Here is a 24,333-nt window from a genome sequence, read left to right as displayed (position 1 = left end):
TCTAAAAATGAATGCACTTCCATGTATTTAACATTACCATGCTAATAAGAGTTATATGGATCCAAAGAAATAGATGGTAATTTCAACTAGATACCATTACGTTTCTACAAAACACATTGCCACTTGCACAAGCAGTTTCTTCAGTACAAAACAAATGTCTGAGCATATCTTCATGCTTCCTGAACTGAAGAAAATTGTGGCAGTGACAAAATATCTTCCAAAACACAACTGCCCTTATGCAATTAACATTTTTTCCTAAGTTTTCTCCTAGGTGATATTTTCACACCTTAACCTTTTAAGCCATCAGCAAAAAAATAAAATAAAAATAAAATAGAATAAATGTGTTAGTAAATTTTCAAATGCAGAGAACTGAACAAGTTAAACAGAAAATGGAAAAATTATCTCTTAGGAGAAAAGAGGAGAAAAGTGGATTGAATAAGAGCCAAGGAGTTCAACCGGACTTTTATTTTTTTTCCTTTGAATATACCTCAATTTAGATATATGAGAACCTTTATTTATTTATTGTATTTATAAAGCGCCAACATATTACGCAGCGCTGAACATTAATTTAGGTTACAGACAATATTTAGGGTGGCATACAACAGCAATATGACAATACAGGAATACAAGAAAACCAGATCACACAGCATAGTATGAGTACCAGGTAATGCTTAGTCAGTCACTGGATGGAGCATGGAGATTAGGCAAGTTAGGTTCACTCAGATGCATAGCATGGGTTCACAGTAATGGAGGTGCATGATCAGGTAGGACACAAAAGGAGGAGGACCCTGCCCAAAGGCTTACAATCTAGAGGGAGAGGTAAGGACACGAACGGTAGGGGACTAGAGTTCAGCTGTAGGTTTAGAGCACTTGTGAGGGGTAGTAGGCCAGAGTGAAAAGGTGAGTTTTGAGGGCTTTCTTGAAGATGTTGAAGGGAGGGGGGCTGCCCTAATGGGTGGAGGTAGGGAGTTCCATAGTGTTGGAGCAGCTGTGTGTACCTCTGAGTAAGATCGGAAATGTAGGTTGGACAGGTTTTGTGGACAGATTTGTAGGTCAGACACAGTATCTTGAATCTGATTCTGGACTGGATAGGAAGCCAGTGGAGGGATTCTAGGAGGGGATCTGCCGTGGTGGAGCGATGGGAGCAGTGGATAATTCTGGCTGTCGCATTCATGATGGACTGCAGTGGGGCTGTTCGGGTCATAGGGAGACCAGACAGCAGGGCATTGCAGTAGTCAAGGCTGGAAATTATGAGGGCATGGATGAGGAGTTTGGTGGTGGCAAAAAAGGGTGAATCTTACAGATGTTATGAAGGTGGAAGTTGCAGGACTTTGTGAGATTTTGCATGTGAGAAGTGAAGGAGAGTGCGGAGTCCAGGGTGACACCCAGACAGCGGGCTTGAGAGGTAGGGCGAATGGTACCTTCAAAGATATTTAACAGATCAACATCAATGTTATAGAAAAACATGACATAAGCACTTTTTCTTCAAACAACTTTAATTCATCTTTTTCTTCATACAACTTTAATTCAACATATCCATTCTGGCCAGAATTATGTGTAGCATCTGCTGTTATGAAACAATGGACATGACTGAGTATGTCCTCTTCTAGGACTGAAGCCAGGAGTGACTTAAGCACTGAGCAGCAGTAGCCCGTTTATAAGGATCTAGTTCCAGCATGGGTAGCAAGAAGTCTGCAAAAGCAGAGGGATTTTCTTCTCTCCATTCATATTTTTTCTTTAAGGACATTAGCAAGACCCAATGGACCCAATGGCTTTGAAACGTGTTTAAGGTCTCCTTTAGTGAAGAAATCCTTGAAATATTTTCCAGCGCCAATTCGCTTGCGTGGGATCTGACCAAGCAGTTTAATGATTAGGGCTATGACAAGAATAATCCTCACCACAGTAAGGGTCAAACAAGTAATCACCTGTGGCCAACTCAAAAGCCATGCACGCTGTGCTCCAAATGTCAGCAGAAGTATTATATCCACAACCGAAGAGAACTTCCAATGATCTATACGGCCTGGCCTGAATGTATTCTGTGAAGTGCTTGTGTATTCTGCTTGTGTTTCCTAGGTCAGCAACTTTGACTTTTATCTTCTCTGCATTTTTGGGGATCAAGTAGATTTAAGAGAAAGTCAGCTACTGATAACTTTTCATCCCAGTCTTCACTTTTAGCAGGCCCTCTTGCTCCTCAGTCAGTTTTTTGTCTTGCTTCTGGCATTTCTCCATACTATCACTTAGATCCAGCTGTTGGTTGACAGGCTGTGGGCATAACATAACTAACTGTACCTTTACTGGTACTTGGACCTTCCTTTGGGCTACATTTAGCTGTCTTTTTGTTTTTTGACAGCTTTAGGGGAGGGCTGTCGTCATCATCTTCTTTGACTAAGAGTTCAGCCTGATGCTTCTGTTTTTTGCTTGGTTTCTTTTGCACGCACTTCTTAAAGTGTTCATGCTTATGCATTTGTTTTTTCTTAAGTTTTTTTTCTTTTTTTGGTATTTTGGCTGTTTTAAAGTAGGTTTCGGCTGTGGTGCTGTACTAATCACAGAACCTGAAGGAGGTGGCCCAACTGAACGGAGCCATTGTGTGGCATCTGAGGCTAGACATCAAACATAAGCATCATCAATGCAAAATAATATATTTTCTGGCTTAATATCAGTGTAAATGATTTGCTTAGAGTGCAGATATTCTAGACACTGAAGAACCTGCTGGATGATGCGTTTCAAATACAAGGAAAACCTTGATAGTTGGACTTAATGATCCATTTCAACAAGTGGTGGCCAAGCACCTCAAACACCATACACCATACCATTGGTTTCTTTGATTTTAAAGTCATTTAGGAGCTGAACGACCCTTTGACTGCCTGGGTCACTGGGATTGGTTTTCCTGGGGGTTCTAAGCAGTTTAATCTCATCTAGAGCAGTCTCTGTGTAAATTCCTGCGCTTTTCACCACTTTCAGAGCAACCAAATGCTTGACCTGCAGGTCCCAGCACAGCCACATGGTGGGAAAGTGCCCCATCCAAGCTTTCTGATCACGTGGTACCGGTTATGTAAGAGGTCTCAGATCTTCACATGGTGGTAGCCTCCCTTGCAATGATCGTTTGGGTCTTCATCTCTTCCTCATCCAATTCCAGCATCTCTTCCTCATCTTCCTGTGGTTCGTCCACTTGGCATTCAGGAATAGAGCTGTGCTGAAGCGCCTCAGGTTTTTTCAAACTCTTTTCCCCTCTTGCGCACTTCTTGCGAGCCTGGATCATCTTCCTATTCATGGCAGTCCAGTGGAAAATAACACAAGCGCTGTAAGTAACCCCTGTAGTACAGGTAGGCTCTACACTGGTGCAATCCTTACAGCAATGCCAACAACTTCTTCAGCTTCTGAAGCAATGGATTCTTTTTCATCAGGAGGCATAGATGAATGAGTAGGAGGAGAGAGACATGGCCACATAAAGGCTGGAGGACAGCCCGGCAGATGCCACAGGCTGCTGGGAAGGTTGAGAAGTAGAAGGGGCCTTGCGGTAGGATCCGCTGCGGGACTTGCTTCTGTGCTGGCCAGAACTGGTACTACTGGGGTGAGAAGAGCGCTGAGAGCAGGAGCTTGAGGAGTGCTGTGGCAGGAAAAGAAGGATGGTTGTTTGTCCTGGCCCGGGTGGAAGCTGCTCTGGTGGTTATGAGGGCACTTCCGTGTTGTGTTCCACCGTGGGTCGCCTCTTTCCGGTGATGACGGTTGGAGCAGGCAGCAAAGAGCGGTCCCCGGGAGACAATCGCTGATGTTGCACACAACAGGAGCAGGCGGAGTCAAAGCGGGAGACACAAAAGAACTGGCGGCAGGCTGAAAACCGCCAAGGGGTCAGACGGATGGTAAATTCTGCTTCTGAGGCGGGGGATCAGCCGGTGAGAGACCTGGAAGAGCAGAGGGTAAGCAGGAAAGAAGTTATTTCACCCAGTCTTCACCTCCCTGGGCTCTTGCACGCTGACAAACGGCTTCTAAAAGGTCCGACATTATCTCTGTGAGGAAGATAACCCAAAAATGTACAGCTTCAAACACTTCAACTCATCTCCATCAACACAACTGTTTATTCCAAAACAACCCAAAAGTTCTTCTCTGCAGCCCAGAGCAACGTTAAAAAACAGCTGATGCCCACCCACTTAGCAGCAGGTGGCACTTCCCACATAAAGGTGCTCGAAACAAAATAAATTTTGAACAAGGGGGGGGGGGGGATTCAGATCTTTTGCTTGCTTGAAGGCTGTCTCCTCACAGAGTGATATGTCATGTGACCACTAGCCTCTATTTATTGGCTTTTGACCTCTAACACCATAGGTCAGGCAGCTGACCAATTCAGAACCAGAGTCAATCAGAAGGGTTCTTCTTTAGACATCCCATCTTTCAGGTACCAGGCAGAACAACTCCATTTCCATAACAATCTGTTGAGATAGAAAGCACAAAACACCTCCCCAACCAGCACCCTCTCCAAACTCAGACACAGAATAAAATAACCCCATAACACTCAAACTGTCGTCACCGTGAGGTGTCCGCATAATACACTATGGCCCCTGTACAAACTAATGCTTGCCAGGAATTGTCTGTAGTTCTCGAAGACACAACCGTAATCCCTCCCTAAAATAATCTGAAATCTGCACTATACCATGTCCTCCAGTAATGTAGGATGCAAGTGCTATCTCCCAACCTCCCACTATGTCCACTTACCTCCATATTTCATTATATTTGTAAAAACAAAACAGAGGACACCAAGAGCCCAATAGTTCAATATTGTCTGGTAAGCTCAATATATAATACAATATTTCATGATATGCTCTCCCCCACTCTTTCCCACTTCCCACCTACATATTTTATATCTTTTGGTTTATCATCCCCCTCATTTTAATTAGCAATTCAAGGTTAATTTCTGTTTTTTACCTACAATTAAAACACTTTCTTTTACAGCGATCATTAAAAACAAGTTTAGGCATTGATGCACTAACATTTCTCAATGAAGAACTGAATATTTAATGGAGAGTCCTGTGCAGGTCCTGCATGGTGCCATTGAAGTAATGGCCTTTTGTTCTCTCCATCAGCTTCAATTGTGCTTTGCAGCCAAGCCCAGTAAGAGAGAGTGGGTGGTGTAGGTATCTGTAGCATGGTCATGGAGGTAGGCAGAAGCCGGAGCATAATGTTGATAGGCTCCCCCTGCTAGCAGAGATGGATTAAGATGTGTTAGGACCCTAGGCAAAATAGTAGATTTGGGGTCCACTTGTGGTCATTCTGGTAAGCTGAAGTGGAGAGAGGTCAGAGAAGGTGGCTGATGGGCCTAAGCTCCTGCTTAGGTTGCCTGGTGGATGATCTTGCTCTGCCTGCTGGTTAGCAGACAGTCATACATTGGTTACAGTCATTAGATCAGCAGCCATCGCCCAGATATTTGTAAATGTCATCCTGTCTATATTTTGATTTCAGAGATTTAATTCATTTTAAACAAGAGGTAAATGTAAAGCTTTACAAGGCAATATCACAAGCATCTTAAAGATCTGTAGCTATTGGGGCCTCTAGGGCTCTTCAGTTCAAGTCTTGATAGATGGCTTTCAAAGATGGCTCCTAAAGTGAACTTAAAGGAATCATCAATCAAATCCTGCTACCCTCAGATCTACTTACCCGGGGTTTTCTCCAGCCCCTGGAAGCCGCTATGTTCCTCGCCACAGCTCCGCTCTCTTCCGCTGGCTCCCAGTCTCTGACAGTGTCTCGCCAGGTCGTCCTCTACTGCGTCTGCATGAACGCCGCTGTCAATCACCTCCACGTGGTCCGGAGTGTACTGCACAGGCTCAGAACTACTGCGCCTGCGCAATTCACTCCGGACAAGATGGAGGTGATTGACAGCGCCGCTCGCACAGGTGCAGTAGAGGACGACCTGGAGGTTGGCCTGCGCACCGTCGGGGACTGGGAGCCAGAGGCTGAGAGCAGAGCTGCGGCAAGGGACATAGCGGCAGCCAGGGGCTGGAGGAAGCCCCGGGTAAGAAGATATGGGGGTAGCAGGATTTGATTGATGATTCCTTTAAGGACACAAGGTTGTCAAAATGGAGTGGAATAGGTAAAAAGAAGAGAGGATAGAATTGAAAAGAGTTGCCTGGCCAGTGTTCTGAATTTCCAAGATAGAGATTTATATTTAACACTTAACATTGAAGTACATAATGTACAATCCATGTGTTACAAACTTTCTTGCACTCTTGAGCATGTTCCAATGTCTCACATGGAAGACGGCCACCCCCTTTTCACCTCAATGTTTATGCCGGCGCAAAGTTTTCCTTTTGAAATAGAAAAAAAATTGAAGTTGATCTCCAGTCAGAACATACGTTTTCTCTGATAAAATAGATACATGTTAATAGAACCTGTTTTACTGTTTTCTTTACCTATTTTGGAGAGAGATAATATTGAAAGTTAGACAAACTCTCTTCATAGGGAGAAGAAATTGTATGTTTGACTTTTGTCACTGGAACAGGTACTGAGTTGGGACAATATAAAAGATGAGTTGGGACAATGTAAAAGCTTGGCGGATGAGCTTTTTGTCCCTAGGCCTTCTCAAAAGACTAGAGGACATGATCTGCACATGGAGGAAAAACGTTTTAGCCATTTATTTAGGAAAGGGATCTTTACAGTAAAGATTAAGATGTGGAATGCATTGCCACAGTAAGTAGTTATGGCAAACTCTATACCTGCATTTAAAGGGGGCTTAGATGCTTTCCTTGCATTGAAAGACATCCATGGCTACAATTACTAGGTAATGCCTAATGATGTTGATCCAGGGATTTTATCTGATTGCCATCTAGAGTCGGGAAGGAATTTTTTTCCCTTTTGGGGCTAATTAGACCATGCCTTGTAAGGGTTTTTCGCCTTCCTCTGGATCAACAGGGATATGTGAGGGAGCAGGCTGGTGTACTTTATTTTCTGGTTGAACTCGATGAACGTATGTCTTTTTTCAACCCAAATAACTATGTAACATAAGTGACATTTCAATAAGCGTGACAAGCAAAATTAGAAATTTACCTTACTTTCTGCAGTATATGGGAAGTGTCCTACTGGGGGCCTATATATACAGAAGACATGGTGCATTCAACCCCACCTCTTAACGGAAACCTAAATTGGGAATAGTGCTGTATTTATACTTACCTGGGGCTTTCTCCACCCCATGTGGTGCGTGGGCTCCCTCATTGTGCTCCCAGGCCACTCCTGTTATCTCCTTCGCTAATCTGGCTGTTAGCGCCTACACCCCCAGTAGTATTGCGCAGGCACAGGGTGCTCCGAGACACGGGCGCGCACGCAGCTAGGCCATACAGAAGCACACAGACCACGTGGGGCTGGAGGAAGCCCCAGGTAGTTTCAAACATTGTGAAGTTTCTATGGCAGACAGATTTGTAAAGGTCTTGGTTATGCATTGTGCACACGACTGTTTGTTTCCTGTTGCTGCCATGGTGAAGAGGAACAGTATCCAAGTGTCAGCATGCTAAAACTTTACTGTACTACACGTGTAAACAGTGCGGAATATAGCATGTTAATGCTGTTCATGCACACTTTTTTTCCCATGCAGTACACTTCTGTTTCACATGTTGGCATTGGGTTAGCGAGACAACTGAAGAAAGATGGAGCGCGCCATAGTGCATTAAACGTTTTAGGGGTATTTTATTGACACATAAAGTTATACTCACAAACATAGATGTTTAAAATCGCATGTCAGCGGACAGCCAGCCGCTTTCCTCAGTGGTGGAGAATGACGCGCTGTGGCCAGCAGTGCGGGTTCCGGTGTCCTGGGCTCCGTCTCGCTGAGGAGTGGGCGTGGCTGGATTCAGTAAGCGTGTGATGTCATGACGCGTTTCGCCGCACGGCGCCTTCGTCAGATCCACTTTACCATGGCAGCCAAAACCCACAGACATATTCACAATGGACATCCAATATGTTTCTAAAAAAAAAAAATAACGCTATGTGGTACAATATAGTGCATATTGTAATTATACATACCGCAACATTATCAGCAGACGTTCAGTTGAAGTCACACTCTTGCGGAATCTTGTGTCTTTCTTCTTTAAATCGTCCTCCAGCAAAGCTAGAAGTCGATCAAAGCTGTAACAAATATTATATTGTAATGAATACAACATGTTTGGTTTTTGAAGGTTTTTTTTTTTTTTTTTTTTTTTTTAGCACTTTAAGAATTAGCACTGTGACTACTACAGTAAAAATACCACTTATTTTACACTGAAATAGTGTAATTAAAAAGAGTACTAAGTATAATAAATATAGTTTAAAAACAACTTTGGAACAATATTTACAAGTGAATTGTTGGCACTTTAATTTTTGCAAATTTGTACTGTCAATAAGTATAAGAAGATGTACTTTGCACTATGTTATGTTTATATTTGTTTTGTATCAAGGAAAGGTTTATGACCAAAGAACAGCACCACAAACGTATATAAACAAAAATAACCACAATTTTATTAGGTACAGGTTATACACTATATATAAAAACCATTAAAAACATATCTGTTGGTCAACCTCGTATAGGATATAATCAGCATGACACCTATAATAGATGGCATATATATATATCAGAAAAAATGTATTTTCACCTTATGGTGCTCAGATAAGAGCTCCCATAGTGAAGAACCCGGGTTCAAGGAGTGCTCATGTGAGCTTAATGAATCGTGCAAACAATATATAAAAGGTGCAAAAATATCCACATAAACAATTATAGTGCATAGACATATAACAAGGGCACATGAATAAACAGATGCCACTAGTGCAAACAGAGCAGAGTTGAATGCTGTATACCCTGCATATTATGATGCTGGACTGAAAAGTGCAATGTGCAGAGAAGGAGCGCTTACGTGACCCGGGTTGGAGAGGATCGAGGTGACCAGCAGGAGGGAAGGCATATCCCCGGCTGACTGCTCTACTAGTATCGCGGCAGTCACGCCGCTTTGTCAAGAGAGGGGGATCCAGCAACCATTAGGCGGAAGACGCCATATTATATAGTGCAGAGAGAGCGGTCACGTGAGCGCAAGACGCGCCTCACGTAATGTCCGCTGACGTCACCCATAGGTGTGGGCAGAAAAGGCGGAGAGCCAGGACCACGCTGGAGCGCAAGGAAGCGTAAGTATATGGTAACCCAGAGGGATCAATTCTCCAATAAGAATGATGCAGTATACAGCATTCCCTTCTATTAGATCTAAGGAAGGAAAAAGGGTTAACCACATATCACTCAATGTCAGTGCATATAGACAGCATACAATTCAATTAACTCATTATATATACAATGAACACATAATCAAGAAACGTCCATCCATATAGGCGTATAGCAATCTTCATAGATTATTATTCTTAGGTAAAGGCAAACGACGCACCGGCGCACAACGACACACACGCGTAATTCTTGAAGCAACAGGAGTCCACAGAGCACCAGAGGAGTCCACATAAGGTCCAACACACGTCCAGATAGAGAAACGTTCAGAGACATAAGGAACAATTATATGTAGAGCCCACCACATGCCAAATGTCTGCAATAAATCAAAAATAAATATCAACAAGGGACAATAGCACATCAAATAAACCCTGTAAAGTCGATCTCCTCATTTATACCACTAGGTGATTTAGTGACCAAGCACACATTGATTGACACAGTTGTGCAGAAAATCCTTCCTGTTTATATTTGTTTTGTACTATTTACAATAAACATTTTTCCTTATGGAAAAAAGTTAAGTTTACAATAAAAAGTTATGTATATTAACTCTCTTTATTGAATTATTATTATATTTATATTAAATTGGTTGTATAAGTACACAGGTAAAATTAAATATGTCAGACATATCAGGCAGAAATGACAGTTTGGGGGACATAACTGAATCATATGATTCTCACAATATATGCTGTGCTGTCGTTTTTGACAAACAACACGTACTGTACAACCCATAGGGTAACATGAAAGGCAAAGATCCCTATCCTAAAAATTAGCAGTATACATTACAAAAGGTAAGAAGTCAGAAATATTGTAAAAGGTATAAGGTACATAAGGTATAAAATACTCATTCTGGCGTAACTGAAACATTTCTATGGATGCTGCCGAAGATCTCTGTACAACATCTAGAATTGGCCTTTCTGCTGCTGGACTTTAAAGGAGTTATCAGGGGGAAAAAAAGTCAAAATTAGCTTTACTCACCTGGGGCTTTCTCTAGCCCCTTGTGTCCCACGCCACTGTCCCGGTCTCCGTTCTCAGTATTTGGACCATGATTGACAGCGGCGCTTCGCGCAACCGCAGTAAGGCCAACCCCGCGGTCAGCCTGAATACCGAGAACGGAGAACGGGACAGCAGCGGGGAGCGGAGCGGCCGGCGTGGGACAGTCGGCTGCAAGGGGCTGGAGAAAGCCCCAGGTGAGTAAAGCTAAATTTTGACTTTTTTTCCCTGATAACTCCTTTAAAAAGAGGATGAACCCGATATCTTCTTTGCCGTCCTCTTTTCCTTAGCACAAGTGCCATCAGAAGCATGAATATAAATTCTGCAATCATTTTCAATCTCACCAGACACCTCTGCAATCAGTCTCCTCACAAAAAACCCACCAGAACATCACTGTTCTTTCTCTTTATATAGGGAAAAAGGGAAGGCTTAAAATGTGACACAACCAAAGGTTTTGCTTCACAACATATATATTTAACCAATAGGATCATGTATACTTTTTCGAACCAATTACAACAAGTAATTTCATATGTAATTGCATCACACAAACATTTTTTAAAAGGACACGCAAGAACTTCCAACCAATCAAATGCCAGCCTTCAGAAATCACAAATCACAAATGCAGCATGAAAAAGTAAAAATCGCAAATCGCAATCGCAGCATTAAAAATGCAAATCGCAATAGGAAAAAAATCACAATTGCTATGCGATTTGTGATTGCGATTGCTAGTGGAAAAGGGCCCTTATACGCATAGAAATAGACTTTGAGTTAGGGCCCTTTACCACCATCTGTGTTTAAAATTACAACTGTAATGAAATGTATATGGAGGCTGCCATATTTACTTAATTTTAAGCAATACTAGTTACCTGCCTGTCCTGCTGATCCTCGGCCTCTAATACTTTTAGCCATAGCCCCTGAACAAGCATGAAGCAGATCAGGTGTTTCTGACATTATTGTCAGATCTGACAAGATTAGCTGCATGCTCATTTCTGGTGTTATTCAAACACTACTGCAGCCAAATAGATCAGCAGGGCTGCCAGGCAACTGGTATTGTTTAACAGGAAATAAATATGACAGCCTCCGTATTCTTCTCACTTCAGTTGGCCTTTAAATTGGAAAGTTGGATTGCATACAACTTCCCAGCATTTCACTGAAAAAAGACCACCGTGATTATCAATATAATTGTGGTGTCCCATTCATTCTTATGGGAATTGTTTTTTAATCAATGCTTATGGAATGCACGTTACATCTTTCCTGCATTTGAATTAGTAATGTGTTACTGTGCGATTTTCTTGGGATTTCCCTATGTAAATATTTTTTTCTCCCATAAATCATTGGAAAATTACAATAGCAGCGTTATACCTGACCTTTTGCACAAAATTTGTGCCACGAGCCAGCAGAGAATCATGTAGTGGAAATTGCAGCACTTTTGTGATCATTTATAAGATTTGCAGTGGAAAGCAGCCCTTAACATTGTCATGCAAAAAAAAAGCTACATGTGCTGTATATCATGTGCAACCATCACCCCCATCCTTTCCTGTAACTCATTCAGAAACCCTGGTCCCCATGTCACGTGTACAGCCATCTTTTTCTTATATAACAAGGGCAGCATGGTGGCGTAGTGGTTAGCTTTCTCGCCTTGCAGCGCTGTGTCCCTGATTTTAACCCCAGCTTTGTGCGTTCTTGCCGTGTCTCTGTGGGTTTCCTCTGGGTACTCTGGTTTTCTCCCACATTTCAAAAACATAGATAAGTTAATTGGCTTCCCCTAAATTGGCCCTAGACTGCGATACACACACTACACGATACATACATAGCCATATTCCTATGATATGGATTAGATTGTCAGTCCCTCTGAGGGACAGTTAACTGACAAAACAACACTGTATATACTCTGTACAGCGCTGCGGAAGATGCAGCCATCTTGGCAGATGCAGCTATATAAATACTAAACAATAATAATAATAATAAGCATATAAATCCCCCCTCCAACAGAGATTTGCAAGAAACCATTCTACCTATTCATGATTTAAATTTCTTCAGCAGCAGGAGGCAAAACAGTTGATTGTAAATTATATATAATCAGCAGAGAATCCAAAAACAGAAGATGAGTCTTCAACAATGAATAAGGGCAGGCAAATCTCCACCACAATAAATATCAGGGTCACGGCACAGCTCTGCAATCATGGATACCCAGAAAAAGGAAAGAGGCTTACCAGCTGGTGAGAACCTACATTATAAGGTTGTATCAACGCTTTGGTAGGACAGCAGGTAGCAATAGTCTGTCCAAGAGCCACCAATTCAGCAATGATTCATCTCACGAATGGATATCAGTAAACATCATAAAAAACAAACAAACCATTTAATATAGAGTTTTCATAGTAAAAACAGCATAAAAAATAGCATAAAAGCTGACCAGTTTCGCAAACCGTGACGTGATAGAAACCTGTGTACTGTCAGGCTCTTCTTCCCCAGGTTTTATTATTATTATTCATATCGATTTATCAAGCACCAACATATTCTGTGGCACTGTACAAAGTAAGAAACCAACATGGGGTGCATGATTATACAAATAATGGTATACACAAAATATAACATTGGTAGTAGTAATTACAGTACAGTACATTTTAGGCAGATACATTTAACGTGGTGGGGAGACTGCCTAAATGACTGTATTGTTACACAGTCACCTGGTACAGTGACTGGAGGCATTGGCACACCGGTGTCCTTTGTTCATGTGTGCTTTCACATACCAGCTGTTGTTGCATAATAATTACGGTGACAAATACTGTATAACATGATGAACAAAATGTATAACAAATTGCAAGATACAAAAAGAATAAATTCCTAGACACAAAATGGTGAGAGAGCTCTGCCCTTGTGAGCTTACAATCTAAATGGTTAAAGTGAACCTCTGGACTAAAAATCTACTCAGCAGAACTGAAAAGGCTTGGTGTTTCTTTAACAGTTTCACAGCATCAGAACTTTGTTTTTCTTACCAAAGCATCATTTTTAGCTGCATTTTTAGCTAAGCTCCACCCATCAAAGAAAAAAAAGCCCGGCTTTTCCCTGATGCTGTGCAGAGCCTGATGGGTATTTCTATGTTGTTATTCACGTTGCCTAGCAACTGGGAGGGGTGATCAGCACACAGGACAGTTGGAACTGTGTCTTGTGCTCCCTGTCACCTCCTTTCAACCAAAAGGATGGCTGCCATCATGAAATCAAACATTTGCCTGTACTTTTAAAACAGTGTGGGTAAGAGATTATATTACCTATCTATTTTAATTAACATAAATAATGTAACTTAATGACAGTATGTTTGTTTAGGCTGAAGTTCCTCTTTAATGTTTATTTACTCTATTTATATAGCGCCAATATATTAGGCAGCGCAGTACTGAATTGTTATAGGGACAGGATGTGAGGGGGTTTTCCCGAGAGGGGCAAAGACAATATTAAATTATGTGACAAAGGTTGTAATGATTTCTACCACTATGCAAAACTGAAAAGACAATGCTTGGGTTAGAGTTTCACTTTAGCAGGGACTCTGTTTAAAGAGGAATTTCAGCGAAAATGGGAAAGAAAGAATCAACACAAGTGAAAAAATAGAAGAGAGAGCAAGAAATGATTGATATTTGCCATGTAATTTGCACAATCAGCCTGCACGTAATCATCTTTACTACTGGCAGAAATGAGAAGAAAAAAAGATAGCTCCAACTGCCATTTATAATCGCACGCCATAACAATGAGAGTTTTTTTTTAAAATAGATATACATATGCACAGAGGGAGATACTGGTTGCCTGGCAGTTGGAAACAGCAGTTATTTCCCACAATGTAACAAGGCTGCCACAGTGTGATGTCAGGACCTAGGTCCTGACATACACAGTGGGAGGGGTTTCAATACAATATGATTAATTCAGATGTCCCTGATTATCTATTTAAAGGGGAACTTCAGCCTAAACAAAGATACTGTCATTAAGTTACATTAGTTATGTTAATTAGAATAGATGGGTAATATAATTTTTTACCCACCATGTTTTAAAAGAACAGGCAAATGTTTGTGATTCATGGGGGCTGCCATCTTTGTCATGGGGGCAGCCATCTTTTTGGTTGAAAGCACTTGACAGGGAGCAGGAGACACATTTCCAACTGTCCTGTGTCCTGATTACCCCTCCCAGCTGCACACACTAGGCTTCAAATGTCAAATTCAAAATGTAAAAAAAAAAATTTGCACCAAAACAGCAGAACGAAAGCAATAACATCAGAAATCCCATCATGCTTTGCACAGCATCAGGGGAAAAAAGCCCGGGCAGTTTTCTTCTGTGCAGCTAAAAATGAGGCTTGAATAAGAGAAACAAAGTTCTGATGCTGTGAAACTGTTAAAGAAACACCAGGCCTTTTCAGTGCTGCTGAGTCGATTTTTAGTCCGGAGGTTCACTTTAAGAAAAGGTAAATATATCTCATGGGAAAATGGGTATCAACTACTGATTGGGATGAAGTTCAATCCTTGGTCATAGTGCCTCTTTAACATGATATATGAATAGTGCTGAAGCAGATTTCACATTTTCAGGTGTGTTGACTGCAGCATGTATCTGCCTTGATCTTGCTTCTCCCATTGACTTATATTCAACCTTAACTCCTGAGATAATAATGTGCACATTAAAGATCCAGCATCTCTCCCCTGTGCTGGAGTTGTCGGAGTGTTGCAGAGTGTATCTTGTATATATTTAATGTTTGGGTACAGTGAGAGCTGGTTCATGCTTAGGGTGTGATGAAGTTCATCGGCATTGTTTGCACTGGTAACATTACTCTGTATCAGTCTCCGTGACATGCCGCTTGTATCCCCACCAAATGCCTTCAGGGAAGGAACTCTTTGTGTTTCAACACGTTCAGTAATTGTTTCCCTGGGTTTGTTCTCACTGTGCAGTCAGCAGCCACTTGCGCTGCCATTTTCTTCCAATGACACTGTGAACAAAAGGTGAAAGGGTTACAAAGTGTTTTGATTCTGAGAAAATAGAGTGAATCAAGGAAGGCCCCTTCTACAGGAATCTTCATAGGAAGTCCTCAAAGTAATTTCAATTCAAATGGCATAGTACAGTCTCCATAGATTTCATTCATAACATACATTCTATGGTCACTTTATTATGAACACTTGTACACCAGCTTAATCGTGCAATTATCTAATGTTGGGGCCCAAGGACTGCTTTCCTTTAAGATTTTTTTATTTTTCTGAGACCATGGGGTTGGGGGTAAGAGGAAAGGTGGGGGAGTTAAACTTGGAGAGGAAACCATGGGGCCTCCACTAACCACACACACACATTTTAAGTAGGGCAGGCTCTCCCCCCAAACAACACACCTCCAACAAAGCATAAAGTCTTCCTAAACCCCCGCTGCAGACTGTGACCTGACTTTGCCAATCCTCCCCTCTCCTAGCAAAGTGTAGCCAATTGACCTAACACCACACCACCCACAACTCTGGTAGCCCATGTGACACCTTTACCCCCCATAAACAAGTGGCACCTCCCAGATAGAGTCCCCTCCCCAGCTATGCAGAGTCATGCGCAGCAGAGCACACATGCCTTAGCACCAGAAGCCATCCTCTCCTTACATCCACGGATTATACTGCAGCAAGCTCCATATGACTCCCAAAGCGTGTCTTTTGGTAGCCAATGGAGTGCTGCAGCCAGTGCCTGCAAAGAGAGAGGGGAATGGCACCCACCAATGTGTGCTCAGCCCTGCCACAAAGCGAAAGGATGGGTCACAAACCAGCGGAATCTGAACAGTTCCAATTTTCGCATCAGAATTCTGCCGTTCCTAGTAAAATCGCAAAAATCTGAAACTACAGTTTTGAGTACTGCATTGCGAGAGTTTTCAGCAAACACAACATTAACACAATGGCTATGAAAGTAAAAAATGGCTTCTAAAACAAGAATTTAGACAAACCACATTAGAGTGGCAGAACAAGCGGTTTGGCCACAATAGAGTGGCTAAACAAGCGTTTTTCCCCTTTTTCTTTAACATGAATGGGGGCATCTGGGAATCCCCTGCCATGGTCCCCTGGGATCCATTTAGAAAACCCTAACCAGCACCACAGAGTCAACAGGCAGGCACCAGTCCAGGGGTTGGGGACACCTGATCTAATCGGCTCTGGCTGTTCAGTACGCCAGCACCTATTCAGTAGGAGACCTCTGGCAAGTCTCCCTAACACTACTACTGCCTATAGAGCGTGTCCTAGTGGCGCCCTTGTCAAATATGTTTAGAGGGACCCATTACTGGAAAAGTGGGCTTCTCTACTGAGGTACAGTAAGTGTTTTTAATCTAATTTTCTTATTCATGTACATGTTTACATCAAACACTTGAATGAAGAACACATGATCTTAGTGATTTTGATATTGGTGTGGTTTTTTTTTTTTTAACAGTCAATTTTTATTGGTTTTTAAACATAAAATAAGTACAACACTGGTGAATAGCACCAGAACATTGATCCCCCCCACCCTAGCCATCCCCCCCTCGCCCTAGCCCATCCCCCCCCACCCCACCCTGAGTGCATCACGTCGACAAGGGAGTTTTGCAGGTGAACAAGGGGTCAACCCACTGCTGTGCAGTAATCTCGAGTTATTTAACCATTATCAGGTGTGTGAGAGGACATGTATTCAGACCATTGAAGCCAAATTTTTTCAAATTTCAGGGGACATTTCCTGTTAAGGTAGGTTAGTTTGTACCAGACCATGGCTTTATTGATTCTCTTGAACCAGGGATTCTTAGAGGGAGGTTGGTCAGAAAACCATTTAAAAAAGAGTTCTCGCCGAGCATACAAACATAGGATCTTGACCAGTATAATCTGATGATTGGAAAGCGTGGCATCCGTGTAGAGACCCAGGAGAAGGGATTTGGGATCAACCACTATCCTTTCACCCATGACTTCCGTTATAGTTTTAGCTACCATGCACCAGTATGCTTGTATCTTGTCACAGGACCATACCATATGAAAAAAGTCGCCCTCCATCCTCTGACACTTAGGACATAGATCGGACCTTTCTGGGAAGAATGCATGCATTTGAGTAGGGGTGCGGTAGGTTCTATATATCAGTTTGAGATGTAGGAATTTATCTGTAGCTGATATTGTAACCCCCTCCATACTGGACAAGACCTCTTCCCACTCACTATCCGTCAGGGGCCCCACCTCCACCTCCCACTTGTCTCTCGCCTTAGCCAGCCTGGGTGTGGACTGGGGAGTTAACCTAGAATATATTTCGGATAAAGGTCTCTCTAGGTGCTGTCTCATAAGAGAGGCCTCTATGCGATCCGACTCCCAGGTCCAACGACCAGGGAACTGTTTTTGCCAGGCATGCCAGATTTGATGGTAGCGGAAAAGCATATGATTTGGTAGACCATATTTAGATTGTAATTGAACAAATGAGAGTAGGGTGCCTGAAGGAGCAAGATGTGATACTTGCTTGATTCCTTTGCTCGCCCAGACCTGAGGGTCCGGGATGCTGGTGAAGTGGGGGAGGTTTGGGTTGCCCCAAATAGGAGTATATGGGGAGAGGGTACACGGACCCCGCCGCCCGGCCCTACTGACCTCCCAGGCTTTGATAGTGGTTTTCATAGGGGTTGTAATTAAGGAGTACCTATTGACCCCCCTAAAGGGGAGGTTTGTGAGGGCCTCAAAGGACCCCACAACCGCAGCCTCCAGGACCACCGCTGTATTGCGTTCGTCCTGGGAGAACCACCAGTGAATGGTCACCAGGAGAGAGGCCAGAAAATATTTCCTAAGATTTGGGAGGGCTAAGCCTCCACCATCTAGAGGAAGCTGCAGGGCGGAAAGCGAAAGACGCGGAGCACCCCCCCCCCCAAATAAAGCTGGATGTGATGGTGTCTACCTTGCGAAAGAAGGCCAGTGGGATCCAAACTGGGGATTGCCTGAGCACATAGTTAAATCTCGGCAGAAATAGCATCTTAAAGAGGTTCACCCGTCCCACGACTGAAAGCGGAAGTGATTTCCAGGCTTGGGCCTTACGAGCATAGTGGTCCAAAACTGGTTGAACATTGAGTGCAACGTAGTTTGTAAAGTTCCTGTCTATTATGATGCCTAGGTATTTAAAGCGAGACACCCAACTAAGCAAGGGATGAGAGGGCTGGGAGATTACTTCTTGGTCTATGGGAAAGAGAAGGGACTTATCCCAGTTGATGCGGATTCCGGAGTATACTCCAAACGTATTGAGAATCTGCAATGCTGCTGTTAAAGATGGGCCCGCGTCATTTAGGAATAAAAGCATGTCGTCCGCGTAGAGTGCCACCTTCTCGACCAATCCCCCCACCCGAAGCCCCACCACCTCCTCCGCTAGGCGGATTTGGATAGCTGCAGGCTCTATTGCAAGCGCGAATAAAAGAGGGGACAGGGGGCACCCCTGGCGGGTTCCCCTGCGGAGTGGGAATGGGTCGGAAGTTATATCATTGGTTTTGATTCTAGCGACCGGGGAATCGTACATCAGCCTAACCCAATTAATGAATTTTTCTCCTATCCCATAGAGGTGGAGAGCTTCCCAGAGGTACGGCCACTCAACCGAGTCGAACGCCTTTTCGGCGTCAAGCGTTGCCACGACCCTGTTCCCTGTATCATCACTAGGGAGAGATAGGTGTGTATGGAGTCTCCTCAGGTTAATGTCCGTACCCCTGGTGGGCATGAATCCAGTCTGATCTGGGTGGATAAGTGTCTCAATAACCTGGGCCAGTCTTCGGGCCAAGATTTTGGCTAGTATTTTTATATCTACATTAAGTAGGGAGATTGGTCGATAGGAGGCACAGCGGGTAGGGTCCTTCTCTTTCTTAGGGATCACCACTATGAGGGCTGTTCTCATTGAGTCTGGTATTGGGCATTCGGCTTGCATAGAGTTATATAGTTCAGCCAGAATTGGGCTTACCTCTGCTTTGTATAATTTATAATATTCTACGGGAATGCCGTCCAAGCCTGGCGTTTTACCTGTTTGCATACTAGAGATGGCCATTTCAACTTCAATTTCCGTGATATCCCCATCCAAGATTTGTTTTTGTTCTGCTTCCAGTCGTGGGAGGGGGACCCCCCCAGGTATTCCATGAGCTCGGGCAGAGTATAGTGGGCTCGGGAGGAGTAAAGATTGATATAGTATTCTCTGAATACTTTGTTGATATCAGGGGGGGTGGTATAAGCCACACCTGTATTATCTAGAATAAGTGGTATGCTAGTTTTGGGTGTTTGGTCTCTAGCTAGCCATGCCAGTAGGCTACCACATTGGTTGCCTTGCTCAAAAATACGGTGCGTTTGTCTAAGAAGAAATTTCCTGGTCAAATCCACCTCCATTAGGTTTACCTTCCCTTGGGCCGACTTCCACTGTTTGAAACCGTCTGGGGATGGGCGATTGGTGAATACAGCTTCCTTAGTTTTGGCGTGGTCAATTGCTTGTGTGAGTGCGGCTTTGCGAGTGTCCCTGACCTTTTTTATAGAAGACCTGTAAGCCCCCCTGATATATGCCTTAGAGGCGTCCCAAACCACATCTTTCGAGCATGTGTCCCTGTTTGTGTGCCAGTATTCTGACCAGGCAGTGTGTACCTCCCTTCCCACCTCCTCGTCTTGGATCCAGTACGAAGATATCCTCCATGTGGTGAGGGACCTCGCATTCCCCGTGACCAGGAACAGCATAATAGGAGCGTGATCTGATATGGCCCAGGGAAGGCGGTCAATGTCCCCCAGCAACGGGAGCACATCCTGAGACACAAAAAAGTGATCCAGTCTAGACATAGTGTGATATGTTGAGGATTGGCAGGTGAAGCCTTGTGCCGAGGGGTGTTTCCACCTCCAGGCATCGGTTAACGAGAAAGCATCCGCCCAGTTACGGAGATCGGGGGAGTATCTGCTCCCCGCGGAGGTTCTGTCAGAGGGCTGCATTGTAAGATTGAAGTCCCCAGCTACTATCACCTTGGCTGAAGGGTATTTGGCTATAAGTGGCATGAGTTCGTAAAGGACAGTAGAGTCGGCCGGAGGAGGAAGGTACACACTTACGATTACATATTCAATTCTATTAAAGTTAGCGTGTAGAAGAACAAATCTGCCATGTGGGTCGGTCTTAACCTCAAGAGTCTCGTATGTCAAATTTTTATTGATGAGAATACATACACCCCTGGAATAGGAGGAGTAGGTAGCATGATAATGCGCCGCGATCCAAGGCTTCTTAGCTGTAAGGATACGGCTACCCTGGAGGTGTGTTTCCTGCAGTAAGCAGATCTGGGGTTTGTGTTGTTTTAGATAATTAAAGATAAGTGAGCGTTTTATTTTGTCATTTAGACCTCGCACGTTCCACGTAAGGAGAGAGAGCCTTTGGTTGTCAGACATACCTAAGGTGCATAGAAATTATTTGAGACAGTCGGGGCGAACCCCCTGGCAGATTTATTCCTGTACGACGCAATGCACTCATAGTTCCCCAGTAAACCCTCCCTGTATTCCCCCCCCAACATGAGAATACTTTATCCCTAAAACCCCCAAAAATAACTTGCATGTCAAGATGTCAGTTGGGCTTCACTCCGAACAATAGCATACCGTATAACACATACTGACTACTAACAGCTCTAATACTTAATAGTGCAACAAGCTACAGGCATAACACAGATTGATAGGTTGGTTCCGTAATAAGGTTAGGATATGCAAGCAATCGGACACATTGCAGCTACATAGATGTGTTCTTTCTGGCAGCCTAGAGCGACCGCGTGGGGCAGCCAGATGAGGCCCCGACTGGGCGTATAAGGAGTGTTCCAGTCCCCATAGCCCCAATTGGGCGGCGGAGATATCAAGAAATAAAAAATAAAATATCGTAACATAGGTGTAGAAGTCCCCATTTCAGAGCCTTTAGGAGGTAGGTGCAGGTAAAAAGAAAGCAGGCATCTCCCACAATGGCGGCCAGCGCCCGGCCATATGTCAAGCCTGGAGGCCCAGCCTGCCCGGGTAATTCTAGCAGGGAGCTAGACTGGGACCTGGGTCTTGAAATCTATCAGGCCGGAAAAAGAAAGAAAGGAGCAACAAAACAAAAAATATGTAGGCGTATAGTACTTATCCTGGTTGGGCCTCCAGCCACGAGGCAACCTCCTCTGGAGTAGCAAAGATGCGAACCGTCTCGCCATCCTCCACGCGTAGTTTGGCCGGGAAGATGGTAGCATACTTTATCCCCTTGTCTCGGAGCGATTTCCTCACCGCCTCAAAGGATTTGCGGAGGCGTTGTGTTTCGGCGGTGAAATCCGGGAAGATGAGGAGAAGGCCGTTCTCGTAATGGAGGTCGCCGACCCGGCGGGCCTCCCGCAGCACCAAGTCTCGGTCGCGAAAGTTGAGGAGACGGAAGATGAAGGGTCTCGACCGTGCGCCGGGTGCGGGCTTCTTAGCAGGGATCCTGTGAGCCCGCTCTACCACGAACTGCTGTGAAAAAGCAGCGTCAGGGAGCAGCTCACGCAGTAGGCCCTCCGTGAAGGCCGTTGTGTCTTCGCCCTCGGCGCCCTCCGGGAGACCAACAATCCGAAGATTGTTTCGCCTGTTGCGGTTCTCCGCATCCTCCGCTCTGGCCACAAGAGTGCGGACCTGTTTCTTTAGGGATTGGATATCCGAGGAATGGGTGGCGGAGGTGTTTTCGATGGCGGTGGTTCTCGCCTCTACCTCAGATAGGCGGGTACGTATCCGGGTGAGGTCCTGCCGGATCAGTCCGGTGTCCGAGTGCACCTGGTCGATCTTGGCGGATATCTTTTCATCCAGCTTGGCCAGTGCTTCTAGCAAGGAGGGGTGTTCATCTTCCTCCTGCGCCGCCATTGTCTGGATAGCCTTGCTGCGTTTTTTAGGAGCAGGCGTCGGCGGGGCCTCCAGGCCGCGTTGGGCTGCTTTGGCTGCAGCTAAGTTGCTGGTTTCCTGCTTATTCTTCCCCCGTGACATACGGAGGGGTTGTGTGAGGCTTGCCCGTTGCCAGAAGCGTGATCGGAAAGCAATTAGAGTTGTTCAGGAGAAAAAATCAGTAGGCTAGTAGCGGAGACTCTGAAAGCACGTCTTCTCACTCCGCCATCTTGGTCACGCCCCCCTGATATTGGTGTGGTTTATGTGTCGGATGTGTCGGATGGACTGGCTTGAGTATTTCTGTTACTGCTGATCTCCTGGGATTCTAACATACAATAGTCTTTAGGGCCCGTTCACACTGCACGCGTTTCCAGCCGCGTTTTGGAAACGCGTGCAGGTGGCCAAAACGCACGACATCAGACATTGCATAGAGTGCAATGTCTGATGTTCACACTGCATGCGTTCCGGACCTGTGCGGTCCGGGAACGCATGCTGCACGCAGATTTTGCAAAAACGCGTGGCTGTCCCATTCACTTTTCAGTGATGGGATCAGCCACGCAACGCACACAAACGCGGATGGCCATGCGTTCGTACGCGTTGCGGTCCGCACGCGTTCCGCACGCATGGCCATCCGCATTTCTGATCTGAACGGGCCCTTAGAGATTTCTCAGAATGGACAGAAAGGCTGTGGTAACTCAAATTACTACTCTTGGGGAGCAGAATGTATCTCAGAATGAGACCCTAAACCAAATGGGAACTGACTCACTGAAACTGAAGGCTAGGAGAAACATAGGCCCATAGGTGACATTTTTACACCTTATCAATAAAATGCTTTTTTTAAGCCACCAGCAAGCAAGAAAATACTCAGAATAATTTTGGAAGTACCCTTTCACCTAGTTTATGGTACTTTTTCTATTGCAGAGTGCTAAAAGGTTATTATAGGAGAAAATTCAGGAGAAAAAGTGAAATGAATAAGGCCCATAGACTCTCGAGGAAGGGTCAGGTGACCCGTAACATGTATGTGTCTATGCTCTAATAAATCAGACGAAGGTTTGAAGCCTGCGGAGTGCCTTTTTCAGTTTGTTGGATGAAAGGCCCATAGACTGGTCTGATAAATGTTGATTTCTGCTAAGGCACACGGATGAAAACATCACAATTTGTTGATATCATCATTAATATATGGACCCAACCTTGTGTCACCAGTCCTTGCCGGTAGCAGTTTGGGATGTGGTAGCATTGGGGATTTGTAGCATGTGTGTGCAGCTGACATGTCTGTAGAATTTGCATGATATAATCATGTCATCATAACCTCATAGTAATGCTTACATCTTGTGGAATCCATGTCATGAAGGATGAAGGAAATCTGTCATTTAAAAAAAATGTAGAACCAAACATGAGAAATTTGATAAACCATAATGCACTTGACTCCATAGCAGCCAATCGCTGACTGGTGCTGAGCAGGGATACGGAATTCTGGGGCATATCCACATGGACTCCAGCTACCATTTTCTTTTCTTATAACAAGCACAGTTGTGGCTTGCAGGCAAATTTAGGCAGGGATTTCGCTTGGGGGAATTGCTGATAATTTCACGCAATCCAAAATTGTACTGCAAAACACTAATCATTTATTCCTATGTGTCCACCGTGATTTTGGGGTGCATCTGTGATTTGGCAATGCAATTTTTTCTGCAATTTAAAAAACAGCACACGCTACTTTTTTGCATAACACATGCGATTCCTCATTGACAATCACCAGCTACTATAAAAACCACTACTTGCATTTAAACGCCAATGCACATATTTTGGGAAAAATCGCATGCTAGAAATCATTTGCGTTTCTGGCAGATCCAAGTATGATCCCTCTCTCAATATGAAGACTCCAAGAGCTAAGAGCTTCTTACTTTCCTATTTTATGAGCCTCCTTTTGTATGTTCCATAATCTTATCTATCTAGCAGTTGTTTTGATAGTCATATACATACAGGAAGTGAGCAGTGATGTTACTTTCTCGATTTGACATATTTGGCGCTGTTGCTGTGCATGGCTTCCACTATTACTGTGGGCACCGAATACCTATGATCTGAATATGCCAGGCAGCACTGCAAGTGAGGGGGCTGATAGGAGGAACCTATGCACATATTTAGGTCCACGGATTACAGCTGGCAGGAAGAATAGCATGGGTGAGTCATACACAGGAGTCGCACACACCGCCCCAGCCTTCCCAGCACTGAATCGCTATAGGTGGTACGGTGGGACCTGGGCTATTTGGCTGCACTCACTCTGGTAAGCAC

General features: G+C 44.2%; 1 pseudogene; it reads right to left on the bottom strand.

Annotated features, from left to right (window-relative positions):
* Positions 1-1,606: 1,606 nt before the first annotated feature.
* On the bottom strand, positions 1,607-3,271 carry LOC137540994 (SRSF protein kinase 1 pseudogene; annotated as a pseudogene).
* Positions 3,272-24,333: the final 21,062 nt, after the last annotated feature.

This window comes from Hyperolius riggenbachi, chromosome 12, assembly GCF_040937935.1.
Source record: "Hyperolius riggenbachi isolate aHypRig1 chromosome 12, aHypRig1.pri, whole genome shotgun sequence".
NCBI classification, from domain to species: domain Eukaryota; kingdom Metazoa; phylum Chordata; class Amphibia; order Anura; family Hyperoliidae; genus Hyperolius; species Hyperolius riggenbachi.
This window is presented reverse-complemented; position numbering and strand designations above follow the sequence as displayed.